The following is an 18,256-nucleotide window of genomic DNA, read 5'->3' as shown; positions in this document are numbered from 1 at the left end:
TCTTGTATGAACAATCGAGGACAAAAAATGGAACACCCCTAATTTTATTTGATTTCCACAAAGAACAAGGGAAGATAAGGAACAAAACAATTGTACGTCCTTGAAGTAGCGATAGGACTAAAACTAGAGGAAATCTCAATGATTCAATAGTAAACACAAAACTTTCCAGATACCAGGGAGAATAAGATGGGATGTCCCATTCTTTTGTCCACAACTGTACAATCCCTTTTACATAATTTGTTTTTTTTTTTTTTTTTTTTTTTGTATATAATATTAGATTCGAGGATACCTTGCTAGATTCATCCCAGTAGTTTGAAGCTTTGACACGACCCACTGCTCGTCACGCCAGAACCCTTATAGCAATAGCCCTATCAACTAGCTCTAATCCCCTAAAATTAGTATAGTTCATATGTGACGTCAAAATTTCTCTCATAAATTTTCTGGGTACAAGTTTTGCCCTAGAATCCGGGAAACAAGAAAACTGAGTGAAGCAATACTCTCTGCCAAAGAATGGTGTTCTCAGACAAAAATGGCTAATAATAATAATAATAATAATAATAATAATAATAATAACAATGATCATCATGATGTAAAGATGTTTATATTTTGCAAGAAAAACTATCGTTTAGGGTTTCAACTCAAAAAGAAAATAAACGCCTATTGCTATCGGATATGCCCGACCTGTCAAAAACGACACACTCGTAAACAAAACACTAACGACAAAAGTGTATATAATATACAAAACAATTATATTTATTTTCTAGGCCTTTCGAGTTTCTTTGAACAAATAAACACGAAACATAATTAACATTGCTGCAAATAATAATACAACTTACAAATTTGTATGTCCTTCCATCGTTGAAAATCAAACTTCACGTCCCATTCGTCCCATTCACAGTTTCGGCGACACTGATAATGAATTGGCGCTTGGAGCTGCTTGACTCCACAACAGTGTTGTCAAGTACAACACAACAAAACACTTGTAACAATAGAACCTTTCTTCCCAGTAACAGTTAGAGAAAAATAAACAAAAGACGTAAGTGGGTCGTTTTCGACCCGGGGGACAAATATGGGTTAAAACAAAGATCTTATAAAATGGGTTAAAACACCTCAACAGACGCTATGTTGACGGTTAATATTTTTGTTGAAAAAAATTTGGTAATTATTAATTCCACTATTTCAAGCCAATAATGAATTTAAAGTAAAGTCTAATATGATACTTTAAAAATCAGGGTTGGCTGGTTTAAACAGCTGTTTTTTTTTTCAAAAAATAAAAAAAAAACTACTGGTTTAAACCAAAAAATGAAAAATGTTCGTCAAAGTGTGTGTTCGTAAAATCGTAATAAACACACATTTGTGGGTTATCACGTTTCACTCCCGTATATTATTCGTTTTATATTCAGACCTAAATTCCCCATTCATTACTCAAAAAGATTATACTACAAAACAACTTTTTTAAAATATAAGTTTATGTATGTTTCTTTTGAAAGTTTTTTTTTTATAGTTTGTTATTGTTGTTATGCAATTGCAATCAAAAGAAAATTCTAAATATTGTTTCGTTTAAATAATGTTTATTGTTGATAAAATACATCGAAATGCCGTTCTTTTTTTGGGGGGGGGTCATACAAACCCCACGAGAGGCATTTATTGAAATCAGAAGTATCTTTGGTATCTATTTATGTATAAAAGGGTTAGAGCCAAAATTGACTCAATTAATTCGTACCTTTATTCACTTTTCTTACTGATATGCAAATTAAGTCGTCGTATTTCTTTAACTTGGGCTAAATTAATTCTTCTGTACTTGCAGTATTTTGAAATTGCCCATATGTAATTCCGTATAGTGGTTTCACTTGTGCAACAGTTTATCTTTTTGTCCTTCTGAAATGATTCTCGACAATTATATTAAAAAGTAGGCCTATGTAAAGATCAGTACAATGTATTTTTATCAGGAGTCCTTCCTAAGAACGTCGGCAGACATATCGTATTTGTGGCCAATTAGTCCCGGTTTCGAGTTCAAGTGGAGGACAATTTCTCTCGGATGTAAACCGAGAAGCGGTTTGGATTCCGCTTTGAGCTTATGTGACCCCTTTCAGCATAACCTGGTTGTTGTATAATAACACCAAGGCGAAACAAACTTATTTCTGTCCGTATGTGATATAAATACATAGAGCAAATTATTTAAACCAAAAAAACCTGGTTTAAACCAAAATTTTAAAAAAAACTGATTTAAAATGAAAAACCGGGTTTTTTTGTTTTTTTCAATAAAAACCATGTTTTTTTGCCAACCCTGTTAAAAATATAATATTGCATTTTCACTTGTCTGACTACAGATGTTATGGACCTTGGTAGAAGAAAGTCATTCTACAAAGACCCCTTCACAGGCTCTTCATTCCCTTCCTCCCTCTTACCTGTCAGAGCCTTGTTCCGTACCCTGTTCAACAAGCATGAACGTAATGACAATTGTTAACAATTCGTGAAATAAACTAAAGAGGTGTTTCTTTATTTTGTGTGTGTACTATGATTATGTTGGGAACAGAAACGTTTACCAAACCTCGGGAAAGGAGACGAAGGACGCCGAATTTCGTATTTGCACCATGTAACTTAACACAAGCCCTAGTTGCGGGCCTGCCCTAGGGGATGGAGAAGAAATAATATGTAATATTACGTATTGCTGAAGTTGAAGACATACTGTGTTCTCTTGGCTAAAAATAACAAACTTGTATTTGAGTTTTCCGAAGTTCAATAAGAACAGTTGGACATAAATGTTCACGATATTTGGTGTGAGGTGACTTTGCTTTAGGGAATCTCATTCAGCTGCATGAACTTAACATGGGAGGGGACCCCCCGATAGGTGTATGAGGTCACTGACTCGAGATTCTCATAGAATCACGGGGAAGATGACGTCTAATGGTATCCAAGGTCGACTTGTGCGCCTCGCGTCATATCATTCCGTATCGTGTTGCCTTTCTCGTCCTTCTGGCCCTCAGAAGCCTTCCGCTTCCTGCTTCATCAGCATCTCACTACATTCCATTCTATGGCCTTCGTTTACTGAAAAAAAAAAAAAAGGAAGTAGTTTCTTCTCATTGCCAATGTCTGCAGATGTAGTCTGTAAGGAACCAACAATTTATATAGAAGATTTATTTGTTGGTATGAGGTAACCACATGAAGGAAGCAATAGGTACTCTTCTTCCTATTTGCCATCAAGGAAGAGAACTCGTCAGGTTAAATCGTTCCAATTTAAAAAGAAAAAAAAAGCTCAAGGTTCAGTATTAGTGAATTGTTTACACCCTGTTACAGAGATCGAAACGCAATTATTGCGCTCGTATGCCTTAGTACATTGTTACTATACTTTTTTTTTTCAAGTGGGTACTAGGGATGGCCAAAAATTTTCGGATCCGGATATCCCGTATCCAGTGAGATCCGGATCCGGATCTTGCCGGATCCGGACCTAGATCCGGATCTCGGATCTGGGTCCGGATCTTGGATCTGGATCCGAAATTCGAATCTCAGATCTTGATTCGTATCCAAACCTACATCTGAAATTCTGATGATAAAATTGAATATCTAAAATTTGTTAAAACTTTTTTTGGATTCATTGATATAGTAGGTTGCTGTGCTTTTAAATGTTTCCGTAACACATTTGTGCTACCTTTGTTCTTTATTTTATTTTAATCTTGCAATATTTACATGTTGCACTTTCTGTCGAAGTCTCTTTAGTAAAATGTTTCCAAGTTTGATTTCTTCCCATTTCAGAGTATAATGAACTGTCTGAAAACTGATGTAAATGGTAACAAATTCTTCTGTTTAGCTCCTCTTCGAAACTTAATGTTAGCTTCACATTGAAAATATTTATTTTATTCTTAGAAAATAAACTTTCTCCTTTTCTCATATACAAATGAAATATCTTTTAGATAAGGCCCTTCTAATCGCAGGAATACTAGACAAAACAAACTTTATTAATAGTAGTTTCTGACTCACTAGAGTCCAACCATCAACAAATGTAATAATGAATATCTTTCACTTCGAAGGTATATACAGCAAAAAATATAGACTGGTTGACGTGGAACAACAGTAGATTTTTAAACATACACACGAGAATTTCAGGAGAGCGATATGGTTGTGTTCGTTGCATAACTTTATTACCTATTTATATTATGGCTTGCGCTTCTGAGGTCGGGAGTTTGTTGAAGGAGTAAATATAAAAGAGATTTCTGTTATTTTTTCTTCACCCTCCAGGTTTCTTTAATCATACATTGCAGGACGTAGCCAAAACATATCCATGCATCGTATCATTGAAGCGTTTTGTGTTTTGTATATTAAAGTGTTCAAAAATATTTAACATATTCGCATTTGTTCATGTTATCTCAGGTTTGATTCTCGGTGGGAATATACATGAGAAAATTGAAAGCTGAAACAATATGAAAATAGTATTTAAAAGTCAGGAAATTGATATTAAAACTTTAGCTATCTATTGGGACTGTAAGGCTGTAGTTAAATTAACCCACACGTTTCGTGAAGATATATTACGTCGTTATTGTTTATTTACTATAAGCTATCAGATACATCCTCAGAGGCCACTTTACACTGTAGTAATCAACCGATGAAAACATTGGAAAAGGAATGAAAGGAAGGTCTCCAGAGCCTTAGATCAAGGTACTAACCTAGAATTTGCTCAGTATAACTGAGGAACAACCCTGGAAAATCCTCAGTCAGGATGGCTGGTCTCCGAATTCGAACCCGGTGTTATCCAATTGCGAAGCAAGAATCCTAACAAGTAGCCTGAGCTCGCTCCGTATTATTATTATTATTATTTAATTAACGTAATGTTTTAAAATTAGAGCAAATTAAACCTTACTTTCTTTATTGCTGATGTTATAGTTAATAAGCCTACATGAGACATCAGTCCCCCATCAAGAAAGAATACTAGTACTGGAGTTCAGGAAGCGGGGGTGAAGAGATTAATGAGGATGAGGAAACTATGTACGATGCAAAAACACAGTGGCGTAGCAGCTGCCTCCGCAACCCCCGCAGTGCGGGGGGAGGGGGGTGAGGTATAGGGGGCCCCGAAGTCTTGCGATGAATAAAGTTTTAAAGAAGTAGAACTTCAACCTTACTTCTGTCGGCTTTACAAGTGGGGCCCCTTCTCTATACTTTGCGGGGGAAGGGGGCTCGCAAAAGTGTGCTACGCCACTACAAAAACAGTAATTATGACCGTCACAGATATATTCACTTACATGCGTCAATTAATATTTCTCTGATACAGTGCACTCTTACTTTCTATAGTGGCAGGAAAATGGCCCGCTTTTGTAAACGAAGACACTAAGCTAATACGTTTAGGCGCAATGTCCGTGCAAAGAAACATAGGTAAAACTAGAAAAAAAATAGGAAAAGCGAGGGGAAAATGATAAACCGCCCTTCAACTTTTTTTAAAAAAAACTAAAAATAACTAAACAAAGCTACGAAAGACGCGAGGCGAATTTTATTCAAAAGATTGTTTTTTCTTAGTGATTAGTTGTGCTAACTATGAACATGATTTAAAAAGAAAACAATTAGCTAGCTCTGAGTTTCGCAAACTAGTTGAAAAGAAAATATTGGATAAAATTTAATAATAGAGAAGGCATTTATGATAGTTAAAAGAAACTAAATTCTTGGCGCGACAGTCCTTCGGTTCCTACCAGCGGATTTACGTTCAAAGTGGGGATGTGTAGTCAACGCATCGACGCCCGAAGTCCCAAATGCCGGCTTTCTAGACTGGAATCCGTTACCTCTTACTTAAGATAACTCCCCAATTGTCCTCACGATGCTGGGTCAACATCGAAATTGTTGAGTGCCTCTCCGGAAATTGAGCCCATGACCACGGGCACCGAAGGCACGCTCTCCGTCTTCTATAGACGAAAAGCTATAGTTACTCACATTATCTAATACAGAAATAAGTTCTGATTCTCTAATAGCTGCTGATGGTGATAGTCAAGGTTCACCGAAGCTTGATCCCAAACCCAAACTGAGATATTGATGTCACTGGAACGCCTGAAAAGTCATTGTGGGTAAGTGAAACATTAGTGAACTTCTTAATCTTTGTCAATTTACTTTGCAATTGCAAGCTTTAATGAATTCATTGAAAAATATCTTTCTCAAATCACCCCTCAGTGGGCAAAAGAAAGAAGTTTCCTGTTATTACAGTTAGTTTAGTGGATCATTGTAGTAAAATATGATTTTAAATTCGTACCTAATTTTGGAGAATTAATTACTTACTACAAGAACATAATTAATTTCTTCTGTCAAAAATATTAGAGCTATCATCCAGTTCTTGTATCCAATATAGCTTCAATGTCATAAACAGAATTATAAGGCAAACTGTTTTAAAATTACGTATTAAAGAATGTTTTCTTTTTCCAACATGAAAGGTCAAGACATTTTCTGCAAGATTGTCAGCATTCGATAATTTTGATATAGTAACCCTATTTCCCTACTATAGTAATTCTATCATTGCCCGTTTTCTGAAAGTACTGGAGACGTTTGAGTAATGCCTTCGGCTCTCATCCTAAACGAAGGGAAAATCACAACCTACACCTCCTCGTGGGAGAAAACAGGCAACGCTTTAGGCAGTCATTGTATGTGGTTACCGACTGAGTCCTGATATAAGGATTCAGCCTCCACCTAATGCCAATGGACTCCTCAGAGGGCGGATGAGCGTGTAGAAGTCTGGGCACTTCCCTAGGATTAGGGATTAGGCTTCTGGGCTTTCGGCAGCTATGGCGATGTTAACCCGTCACGCATGAGAAATGACGTCCCTTCGCGATACAGTACCCGGAAAATTGGGAAGGAAAGAAACGGCCTGGAATCACTATCCCGGCATTTTCCTGGTCTGAATGAGGAAGACCTCACTCAGTATGGCTGACCTGGAAAACTTTCTTAGGATTGAGAATTTAAGTTGCTTTTTATTCATTTATTTTCTACTTACACAGTATATAATTTATACCATCAATTTCCCAACGATACCTTAAAAAGAAGACTTCTACTTAAGCCAAGACCAAGATTGCTTATATATAGTACTTGTGAAAATTTATTTAAAACACTACATATACATTATCTGATGAACGAAATTCACATCACCAAATGTACGTCTGTAAACGGCTCTCTGATCTTAGTTGAAGGACCAAGGACACCGGCAACTCTAGACGGCAGGCTGAACATAATGTCTATAGGCGCATATTGCCAGTAAATCAAAGTTGTCGGACAATAAGACCAGTGTAGTTGTGTAAGCATCACATTTTGTTTCCAGTGTTAGGATGGCACCAGAATTAAAGAACTGTTATCGGGGCTGCATAAGGCCGGGTATCACTTGACAAAATTGCCGCTTGGATGGGTTGTGAAGCGTTAGTAGTCCATCGCTGGTGTATACTGTGAAGGCAAAGTGTTCCCACAGCAGACATGTTCCCCAGTCAACACCGAAACTGTACTTCTGTATACGTGCTATTAAGGTAATTTTGTGCTTCGAAAATCTTGCATAACATTTACAGAATGTCCCAGAGTACTATGTTAAGACAACTTTTACCTATTAGTAGGCCTACCCTCTTTTTGAGGCCACTTTTGGCCAGGTCCGTGAATTCCTACTGGATGTTTTAAGTGCATTTCCACCAATATTACATGCGGAAGGAAATTGGAGTTATTTGACATGGATTGGAGTGAGAACTAACAAAATTAGACATTCGCAGTCTGCAAACTGTAGTACAGGGAGATGTATGCTAGGAAGTGAAATGAAATTAAAAACATACAAACACATGAATGGGAATGATGGAGTGACGAGATACTATCATGAAATTGAAGGCATTAAAAAAGCAGTGGTAAGGACATAATGCAAGAAATGATCAGTAGATAAAAGCAACTCTTCACTATAACCACAAGACAAGAAAATACGTAGGAAAGATAGTCATAGAAAGTGTGTGACAAGACCAAGAAAAACTGTCAAAGAATTGACAAAGTTGATCCCTGACAAAAGTTGATGTATGGAATTTGCTTTCGATTACTGGAAATGACATGGAATTGAAATTTGACTGGTGTGAAACTGACAGTGCATATTATATTATTACATAATATATAGTCTTACACAGTTCACCGATATTTCCAACAATCGAAAGCAATTTTCATGTAGCAAAAAGTAAGCTCTAAAATGATACTTGAAGGAATAAGAGTGTAATAATACTCATGTTAAATTACTTAAATTTTGTAACAAGACGCCGTCTACTTGCTCTGCTAATATTTGTTTTTAAGATTATAAATTGTCAAATGAAAGACCAGAAAGAATAGCTTATGGAGAGAAAATTATTAATTATCGTACGAAGAGTTTTGTATTTAGAAAATACAAGATCGATATAAAATAAACTGTCCTTTCGTAAATAATAATTAGTGCAGTAGAGATACTATTGAAATATACAAGATAAACAAGAAGAAATGTCAACTTCTATCGAGGAAGAGACGAAGAGTTCAGAGAGAAGAGTTTAAAATAACGTAATGGTTCCGTTGTTTAGATGAACTTGCGGTGCTAGTAGCCCGGGGCCTGGCCACGAATTTACGTGCCATAGCTCAGTATGACCTAAACAACTTCAAGAGTAGACGAGCAAGTTCTTACGATTCAAACTGAAGAGTAGTGAAAAATACAACAGTAGGTTTGTGTCCGGATGTTGTGTTCCAATTGCTTTTCTTTCGCTATTTTTTGTAAGTGATGGTAAAAGCGTTTCAAGTAAAGTGATGGTAAAAGCGTAAATAATACTATTAACAGTAAGTCGTATTTACTTCAGTAGTGCCCCTTGTAGTATATTCGTAATCTATTTGAATAAAAATATATGTTAACCTGCATGTGATAAAATATCTGTGGATGTGAGTGGAGTTTTGAAACTTCAGTTTTATTTTATTTTAATACAACTGGATATTCTGTGGTAAATGACAAATTCGAGAATTGGAAGAAATCAGCAGAAGCCGTATTTCAAGTTTAATTTGTTTGAAGCGAGTAATAAAAGTATGAACACTAGAAATACTATTAAGATAGTGCTTCCATATAGTTAAACATTCATGCTTTGTGAACACCTCGTAGAATTCCAACATACAGTTTGGGTAAAAGTGGTGAGGATCTTTCCACATTAAACTGGAAATCCACATATACTTCCGATAATGAAAAGAAATTTAAATTTTCGACAAAATTAAAATAGTAACCTAACATCAAAAGAACGTAGAACAATAAGGGAGAAACGCTAATTATCCTCAAAAAGATCACGATAAATCCATTTATTTTCAACGACGGTAAATCACCTAATGGAAGTGGCGTGAAATTCAAGGTTGCTTAAACTAGACATTTCTTCAGCTATCTCCAATTCTCCTTTAATCGTATCTAAGACGTAAAAGCCAGAATCGTAAGTGAAGTCAGTAATTGTTCATTTTTTCACCTCCATTGAAATTCCCCTTATTTTCAAATGAAGGCTTCACCGCAAAGTAAAATCCCTTTGCCTAGAGAGCTCAGTAGCATATTGGTTGGCACGCTCGCCCTCGATGTTTGTGGTTTCGAATTACAATCCTAATGATGCTCCAACCACTTTGGCGTTGATTTAAATTTTCATAGCAATTTATACTTGTTTTAAATCACGTTTTTGGCAGCGAAGGAAAACTTTTCATTATTATAGTATATCTTATTCATTTACGTGGAGATGAAATAATAAACAATTGAAGGGGTGGATTCTAAAAGATCCTAAGTCAATTTTTGTCGATTTTGAGATATTGGTTCTATATAAGTTCCATTTCAACATTCTTCGTATATTGAACAGGGTTTCATGTCAAAACTACATAAATCAAATTAGTAGTAGGCAAAACAAAACTGCTTTGTTTTCCAAAATGTCCTTAGTCAACTTTATTCTCTGAAGTTATTTTCTGATTCATGCCTACGAACAATTATAAAACTCTTGCTATAGATGATGATTTCACCGTTGTCTTACGAAACGTAGGCAGTTACAATTTCCTTTTAGGTAGATTACTTTTCTTTTACGGAAATAGAATGATGGAAACGCACACAAAATATCGTCTCCTGAAAACTTACTTTTTTGACTTAGGCTCTTGTGGAATTGAGCTCTTAGATTTTTGTATATCACAAACAAGTGTAATGAGAGGCAAATTAGAGAAAGGTAATGCAAAGTTTTTCTTTTTTGTTTAAGTATTGACTTAGACAATCTACAGAATGTGTAATGTGGTGGCTGTTATTAAATGCGTTTATATAGAGCTTTCTACTGAATCCGTAATGTTGTCTGTTAACGGGGGAATTGGAATAACAGTCTATAAAGGGAACCTACGCTTTTACGATAATAATTTAATACACATATGTTCACTACCTAACTAATATTGTAGCCAAATGCTTCATGCATTCAGTTCGTTTTTCAGTATTTTAAACTTTTTAAATTGGACATCAGTTTTCTTTCGCCGTTTCAATGAGAAACAAGAGGAAACAGCATAACGAATATTTCTGGACCATTGCTTAAAACGACTAGATTTGCCATTTATGAAACCCGTAACAGAATTTGAAATAACTGCGAGGACATAAAAGGGCAGAACATAGGATACAGTTTCGTGTTTTTCATAGTATTTCGAGAAATAAACTGGAACTTTACATTACGAGAGCCCATTGAGGCGCTTTATTTCTAGATGCAGTAAAATGTCAAAGAACAAATGGTGTCGTTGTCGTCAGTTCATTCTATATAGTGTGTAGTCCGTACGACGTGGATTGTTCTGTCTTATTGCGACCTAAAAATCATCTGAAAGAAAATGTTGGTTTTTCGAGGAGGCATTTGTTACTGAACTTCGTGAGATTACAAGAATGAAGAAATCTTCAGTCTTAAAGCACACCACTTTCGTAATAAATTACGATTCTGATTTTGAAACACATTCTTTAGTTGCAGTGCGTTTTTATGATTTTACGTAGCAAACTGCGATGAGATTCCCTGAAAATTGACATTGACTTTTTATAAACGTCAGTGCTTTGACAACACATCGCTCAATTGAACATGTATCATGTTGGTGCTGCTTTGTTTTCCAGTATTTCCACCTATACTGTATATTGGTAATGTGCAGGGCCGTGCCGTGGGGGGGGGGAGCGGGGCGACGGCCCCGGGCGCCGAAGTAAGGGGGCGAAAAATTCGGGAGAAAAAAGGGAAAAAAAGATAGGAAAAATTGCTTGGAATATATGTATGGGGCGCCGTCGTATATTCTCGCCCCGGGCGCTGATTTTCCACGGCAAGGCCCTGGTAATGTGCGACATTTTTATTCCTTGCACACTATTTAAACTAGCTTTGAGGTGTACTGTTAAGACTGTAAACTTGAGCTTCAATTGTGTCAAATTTTCAATAATTTATTCAAATGTGACCAACTTGTAAGATAACTTTTTTCAGCAAGGAAAGTAGCTTTTTATCAACAAGAAAAGTAGTCACGTGTACGTTGTAATTCAAAGCTTTTAATCGTCCAATCGTTAACAAGGTCGTGCACGTGCAATGTGAGGGTGGAGTAATTGTCAATTCAAACAAGAATAAACACTGTCCGTGTATTTCTTCCGGATACCCTTCTTTCCTTAGTCAATGCCATCCACAACTGGTTACACAATATAGTAGACTTGTTCTTCGTTTCCACTATTTCGTGTTCACTTTCATTTGTTGCACACCTGCATGCTTCCAAGTTTTACGTTGAGTCCTATGTACAATAAACATACTGTGTGTTAGAGAGTGTATGGTTGAATGAAGGACTTTCTTGGTGGACAAACTATTATGCGGATTATCCTAGCGGAAGTGCTCGTTCTTCGCTCTGTAATAAATGGAAAATGTTAGAAATCCACAGAAGTTTTTGATTCAGTTTAAGCAGACTTTAAGTGCGCACGCAGTGTATTTAACAGATTTAACTGGGATTTGAAGGAATGAAAAATAGTTCTAGTAATATCGGGGTTGTTTATTTTTTTTTTTTTTAACAAAAAATACTAGCTGAACCTGCGCTTTCTACACAGCGCATCATTCAGATATGAGCATGAATCTCCTTGTCATTCCTCACAACATCTGTACATGTCTCTTTATATAGACAGGTGAAAGACGTCTTGATAAAAATCGGCAAAGAATAATACTATAAAGGGGAGATTTTTTCGATTACTTTTTTCAATATCTCGCACCGTTTGCAAGATTTGAGCCTTCTTCCGGTTGAAGTTTCTAATTCATGTATGGTTAGTGTTTACTTTCTTCTAGAATGCAGTACGTAATAAGCAAATACGTTACGTACACAATTAATTATAATGTCAGTTATATATGGTGTTCATTGGGCAAAACACTCCAAAAATAAAGATTCGTCTTAGATTGGAGAAACGGTTATACTTCCTTTGTTATTATTTGTCCATGAAACAAACGCTTGAGACATATACAACCCCTATATACAACTAAGTGGTGTTGGAATGTATAATGCGTAGGATATGATGCTTTAGTTTTTTTTTTAAATTTCAACACTTCCAGTGTACCCGTAAAAATGTAGTAAAGAAATAATTGTCATTTTTTTTTAATCAATTAGAAGTGAACAATCTATGCAAAATTTGCAATCGTTCAGTGAAAACGTCATCTTTCTAGAGCCTGTAGTTTCCGAGATCTCATTATCGAAAGGATTGGCCAGAAACATATAAACGTCCACAAACATATAGTATAGTTGAAAACAGGGCCTAAAATTCAACGAAATCACAGCTCCACACTGGTAGAAATTTTATATAGTATAGAAAAACTAGTTTAGTCAGCATTTGTTTAGACCCTTCAACATACTGCACGATGATGCCTCTCTATATTGCATTGCGAACTGCAGAAGATCTGTATAACTTTGTGGCATTCTCTTAGGGCATCATCAGCTACATACTCTTGCAAAACACGCAAAGGCTCCAAAGCAACAATACTGTCTTCATACAGCAAACGCTAACTAACAAAGTTACGTTTAAAAACTTTTTTTTCCCACCCGCCTAACAGAGGTTTCTCTTTCATACTCTCCAATTGTGCTATAGTTCTATTTTGATTTGTTATTATGTTCAAAAGAAACATTTCATCACTCTCAAACTTCTGCTGGCAGTTCCTGAAAACATATAGAGCGTCTGTCACAGAAGATGAAGGCGATTTACTTCTATCCATTTACGCAGATGACCATTGGCTTCATTACATCCATGGCTTTCCGTTTGCAATTAAAGGCAGCTTGGATACCATTTTTTAGGAGAGTAGTGAGCATATTGAATGAAAATTCTGTCCACCTGACGTCAAAATATGCTGGGTAGTGCAAAACTTCTAAGTTATTTCCTGAAGCTACCATCGTTAAACCTTTCGTTCGCTGCCCTGTAGAGTGATGGAAACACAGTCCAGATGCTGCTTGTATGACAGATGAAACATCTTGGACATTCTTGGTGACATCTTTCCATGCTAAATTAATGCGATGGGCAGCACACCAAAGTTTCGACAGAGGCAACGTTTCACCTGAAGCATTCTTTCATCAATTAACAATTTCCACATCCCTTTGTGTTCTCCTGTATTAATGTTTTCACTATCAGTAACTATCGAAGTCACTCTGGGAAACATTACTCTTTCTACTGATTTTCGTAACGTTGTGCTTCGGCTAAATTTTTGGCGGTTATTGATATACGGTGTAGGTTATCTCTAGTAGTACATATTTCTATAACGGGTTGTAAGAATCGTGTAATTTTTATCTACAAAACAACACATTTCATTATATCGGAAAAGTGTAATGTCCTATTGAAACAACATATAAATGTGCAGTTAGTTGCATATTTTAAAACTATATGAATGCAACCGAAAACGTTTGAAAACTAAATATAGTTAAAAAAAATTCCTTCACCTCAAAATTGGCAATGGTTTTCCCTGCTATCTAGGAGACACCTATACTACGTATTAACTCTGGCTTAATGTCATATACTGGCAGTTATATGGAATTGAGTAACCCCCATTGCATAATGAAAGTATTGAATCATTAAGACTTAGTTTGACACACTAAACGCGTTTAAATGCATAATCCGAGAAAAGTAAGGTACTCACATCAATACCACTCCACACTTTAAGAATTATAGTTCCACACTCCTTTTCTACAGTTCCACAAAGTGTGGAGTACTCCACTCAATTTTAGGCCCTGGTTGAAAAGAACTTCAAAGATGTCAGCACAATTTATTTACATTGATTTTGAGAAGGCTTATTAAAATACAAAGGCTTTGAACAATAATTTTAAAGCATAAACGTTATAAAAAGATGTATTGAAATAATTTATTTAAAGTACACATACTTTAAAATATTTGTCTTTATTAAACGTGAAATCATAAATAACCGTAAATCAAAGGTTTGAAATCCAAAGTTAGAAGTAGAAGTTCAGTCGTTTTTATTGCTATTGTAGCATTTTAATAGATAGATTACATTACAATACGGAGCTACTTGTGATTTCGTGGTCACAGTTTACATTTCTACACACAACGACAATGTTACAAACGGATAAATCAGAACGATAAACTAAATTACAAAATATTTTCGGCGTTAATTAGTAAATAATACAACAGGTAACTTAATTTATAGTTGAATATTAGTAAATATTGAAAAACTGTTTATTTCATGAACATTAGGTGAACAAATTAAAGTTTGGAACATTCACAAATCGGGAAAGTGTATGAGTAGAACGACGAATATTTTTCATAGCGAAATTTGTGCAGTTTTAGATTCACTAAATGGTGAATCAGAAATTATTTAAAAAAAAACATACGAATATTTTATATCACACCACATTAAAAAAATATTTTTTTCTGTGCATTATCATTAGTGAAACTATTTAATTACAATGAATCGTTGCACAATAACGAAAAGGCATACACATCACGGTTATTAGACTTCCAAACTATATTAATTTTTATTGAACGGCTATGTCCATCCGTCAGTTTGTCGACATGGTTTCTTGGAATAGATTCGAGTCCCAATAATAGTCTTAATCTCATTTGCAGTTTACTATCTGTTCAAACCGTAAATAATAGAAATGAACCGTTTCCAGTTTCAACGTTTATCGCCGTAGAGCAAAAACGGTACTTGATAGTGACTATTTAAAAAAAAAAAAAAAAAAATTTAGCGTCTCAAGAAAATATACCATCTTCACTTGGGACATTCTACTAAAATAAAGGTAATAGAAATTTACTAGTACTTCTAGTTTCATAGTAATGTCCATAGAGCAAAACGTGTAAGAGATATCGCGAGAAGCGAATTTTAGGAATCAATTTAGCGTCCCAAGAATAGGATAAGCTCCATCTTCTCCCCAAATTCTGTATTCGAACTGTAAGTAGTTGAATCAATAGATTCTGTTTTCAACTTCAATCGCCGTAGAACTAAAACGGTAATATAGAGCGACAAACAGTTTTCTGAAATCGATTCAGTATCTCAAGAAAATATACCCACCTCATATGCAACAACTACATCCGGAAGTTCTAAAAGTTTATTATTACCTTTGGTTTTAGCATTGATTTTCATAGAGCGAAAATTGTAATAGGAGGCGAGAAACTTTTTTTTTATTATTATTAAAGTGGTTTGTATCCGAAAAATAGATTTAACTTAAACTATATACTTTTGAAACCGGAAGTGGTAACTGTGGTGTCCTTTGTAGTAATTGGTAAGAGGTAGTGAGAAAGTGTTTTGATACGGATTAAGCTTCGGATGAAAGGTTTAATCTCTCACTATCCTAATAAAGTCAAAAATTATAAATTTGTTTGTTTCAATATTGAATTCGCATATTTTGGAAGTCTACCGTAGTTTCCCAACTGTAAAACGAAATTACGAAGCGTGTGTAAATTAACAATATTGTATCAAGATAACTCTCGTAAATACAGAAAAATGTTCAAAATATGTCGCTTACTTAGAAACAGTGCGCAAGGGGGTTTCGGATTTTAATCCCCAGTTTAGTAAGATAGCAAAAAGTTCTTGCCGTTCTAGAGCAGTGATAAACAAAGAGCAATAAAGTGGATGGTACGTACCTTTAGGTTTTGAAGTAATCCCCCATCTGTATTCAAAACTTTTTGCCAGTGATCTTGCAGCTGTACACTAGCCTGGAGGTAAAACTCGACAGTGTGGATGCAAGGAAGTCCACGAGTGCGTTCTGCAGGTCTTCCTCATTTACAAAGGATATCTTACGGAGGTGGTTGTAGAGGGAATGAAATAGGTGGTAATCTGTTGGCGCAAGATCCGCTGAATATAGTGCATGGCACACAGTGTCTCCCACCGGGTCCACTTTACCACGCGTAGCTGGCATTGTTGTGCACAACCAGCACACCCTTGCAATTCACCGATGTTAGTCTCTTCTGCCCCAATGCACGGTGCACCCTTTGCAACTGCTGAGAGTAAAGGTCAGCAGGTCAGCAGTGATGGTCTGGCCAGGTGGAAGGACCTCATAACACACTACTTCCCGACAGTTCCATTATACAGAAAGCATAACCGTTCGTGGGTGCAGAGTTGGTCTTTGAGATGTGAGGAACAGGGTCACGTGGCGACAGCCAATGTCTAGTATGCTTTGGAGTGTCATAGAGGACCTATTTTTCATCACCAGTGAGCAAACGATCAAAGATGAGTGTATTCAGGTGCCAAGCAAACACTGTCACTCGTTCTTTGTTGTCTGCTGACTATGTGTGGAGTGCCCACTTGCTTAACTTGTATGATCTCCCTATCACATGCAGGTGCAGGCTGACTGTTTCGCCGTGAACATGGAAGCTTTCTGCAAGTTCATGACACGTTAAATCACTGTCCTACTCGATGGCTGCTTCCAGGAACTCGTCATCCAATGCATACGGTTGTCCACTGCGAAGTTCATCCGGAAGGCTCACATCTGCCAAACGGAATTTCTGGAACCAATGCCTGGCAGTGTGTTCGTCCACGGCATTCTCCCTCAAATGCCTGGCATATGCGGCGACTTGCTGCAGAAGCTAAAAAGTCCACTTTAAAGTCATACATGAAACACACACGAACAAGCTGACTCAATACCTCCATTTTTCTTCGACACTGGACGAGCTACGACTGCTGTATGTGCACAACTGCTTATATTACTGAAGGTCAATGGTCAGATTAACTTCCGATCGCTTGGCAGGCACGTGCTTCATTTTGTTTCCTCTCCGTGAGCGCATGATTAACGGGACGTTCAGAACGGCAAGAACTTTTTGGTTACCTTGTATTATAATAAATGAACACTTACTATACATATTTATTATATCAGTGTTGTACCGCCACGTTTCACCCGTCACCAAAGACGAACCACAGCTTGTTGGCTTACATTATGGACCGCCACCGTTAACCATGCGGCCCTAGTTCCTCGTTCACTGTACTGTATAGTCCTCGTGCATGAAGTGCACCTTCAAGATTTGTCCCCCGTCCTTGGCTTTTGCTTTAAGTTATTAACTCCGATCGCACACTCTGGTAGTGAGATACTCCTACTGCACGGCCAGACTGATGTCCTTAGTGGGTACCAGTTTATTCAACTGGTCCGAGTCGGCCCTGCTAACGTGTCAGGTCTTTCTATGCTCTGCAGGCATTGTGCCCGAGCGTTATAAGGCAAGCTCACCTCCTGCTGGTACAAGCACTAGCAAACCCATTTTTTGACCACAACCTAGCAGAGTCCAACCAAGTCCACGAGCCTCCGGCGAACCCGGAGTGGGGGCTTGCTATTTCCGGCTCTTTGTACATCTATCGTCCACTGGCTACCCCCTTCCACGTAGAGGTACCGCAAACACGTTGAGATACTCTCATCTGACTCCGGATCCAGTTATACATGTTAGGTCACTATTTGGGCTTGAGGCCAGCCCCTTTTCTGCAAAACTTCTTCCCTTCCGCTGGAATCAGAAGTTTTACCCAGCAGTCTACTCCTTTCTCCAGCTGCCGTTCAGTCACCCTACAGACAGAAAGCCGGCCTCCTGGTTCCCTGGTAGGATCGTCCAAGCAATATGAGACTTCCTCTAATTACGTAGAGGCACACCGTACATTACCAGACCCAATGACTGAGAAGAATGTCTACTTTCACAGACATGTTAATTTAGGAATCTACCGAAGCTTCATTCCCTGATAGACCCGTCCAAGCCATACGGCATTACCTCTTACGTGTAGAGATATCACACATACGTTTCTGTTTAGCTCCATTTCGAAATCAATGGTACGTGTAGGCTACCATTGGGAAGGACCGCCACACTTGCTCTCAGTAG

At 37.0% G+C, this 18,256-nt stretch overlaps 2 protein-coding genes across 6 annotated transcripts in view; one reads left to right on the top strand and one right to left on the bottom strand.

Moving 5' to 3' along the window:
* The window catches only part of aop (ETS variant transcription factor anterior open), a 438,519-nt gene that overhangs the window by 250,184 nt on the left and 170,079 nt on the right, over nucleotides 1-18,256 (top strand). The window lies entirely within an intron of this gene.
* The window catches only part of LOC145670288 (uncharacterized), a 119,809-nt gene that overhangs the window by 2,360 nt on the left and 99,193 nt on the right, over nucleotides 1-18,256 (bottom strand). The gene's annotated exons all lie outside the window — the stretch shown is intronic.

This window comes from Thermobia domestica, chromosome 14 (genome assembly GCF_964235325.1).
Source record: "Thermobia domestica chromosome 14, izTheDome1.hap1.1, whole genome shotgun sequence".
Taxonomy (NCBI): Eukaryota; Metazoa; Arthropoda; class Insecta; order Zygentoma; family Lepismatidae; genus Thermobia; species Thermobia domestica.
Note: the sequence above shows the minus strand (reverse complement) of the source record. Positions and strands in the feature narration are given on the sequence as shown.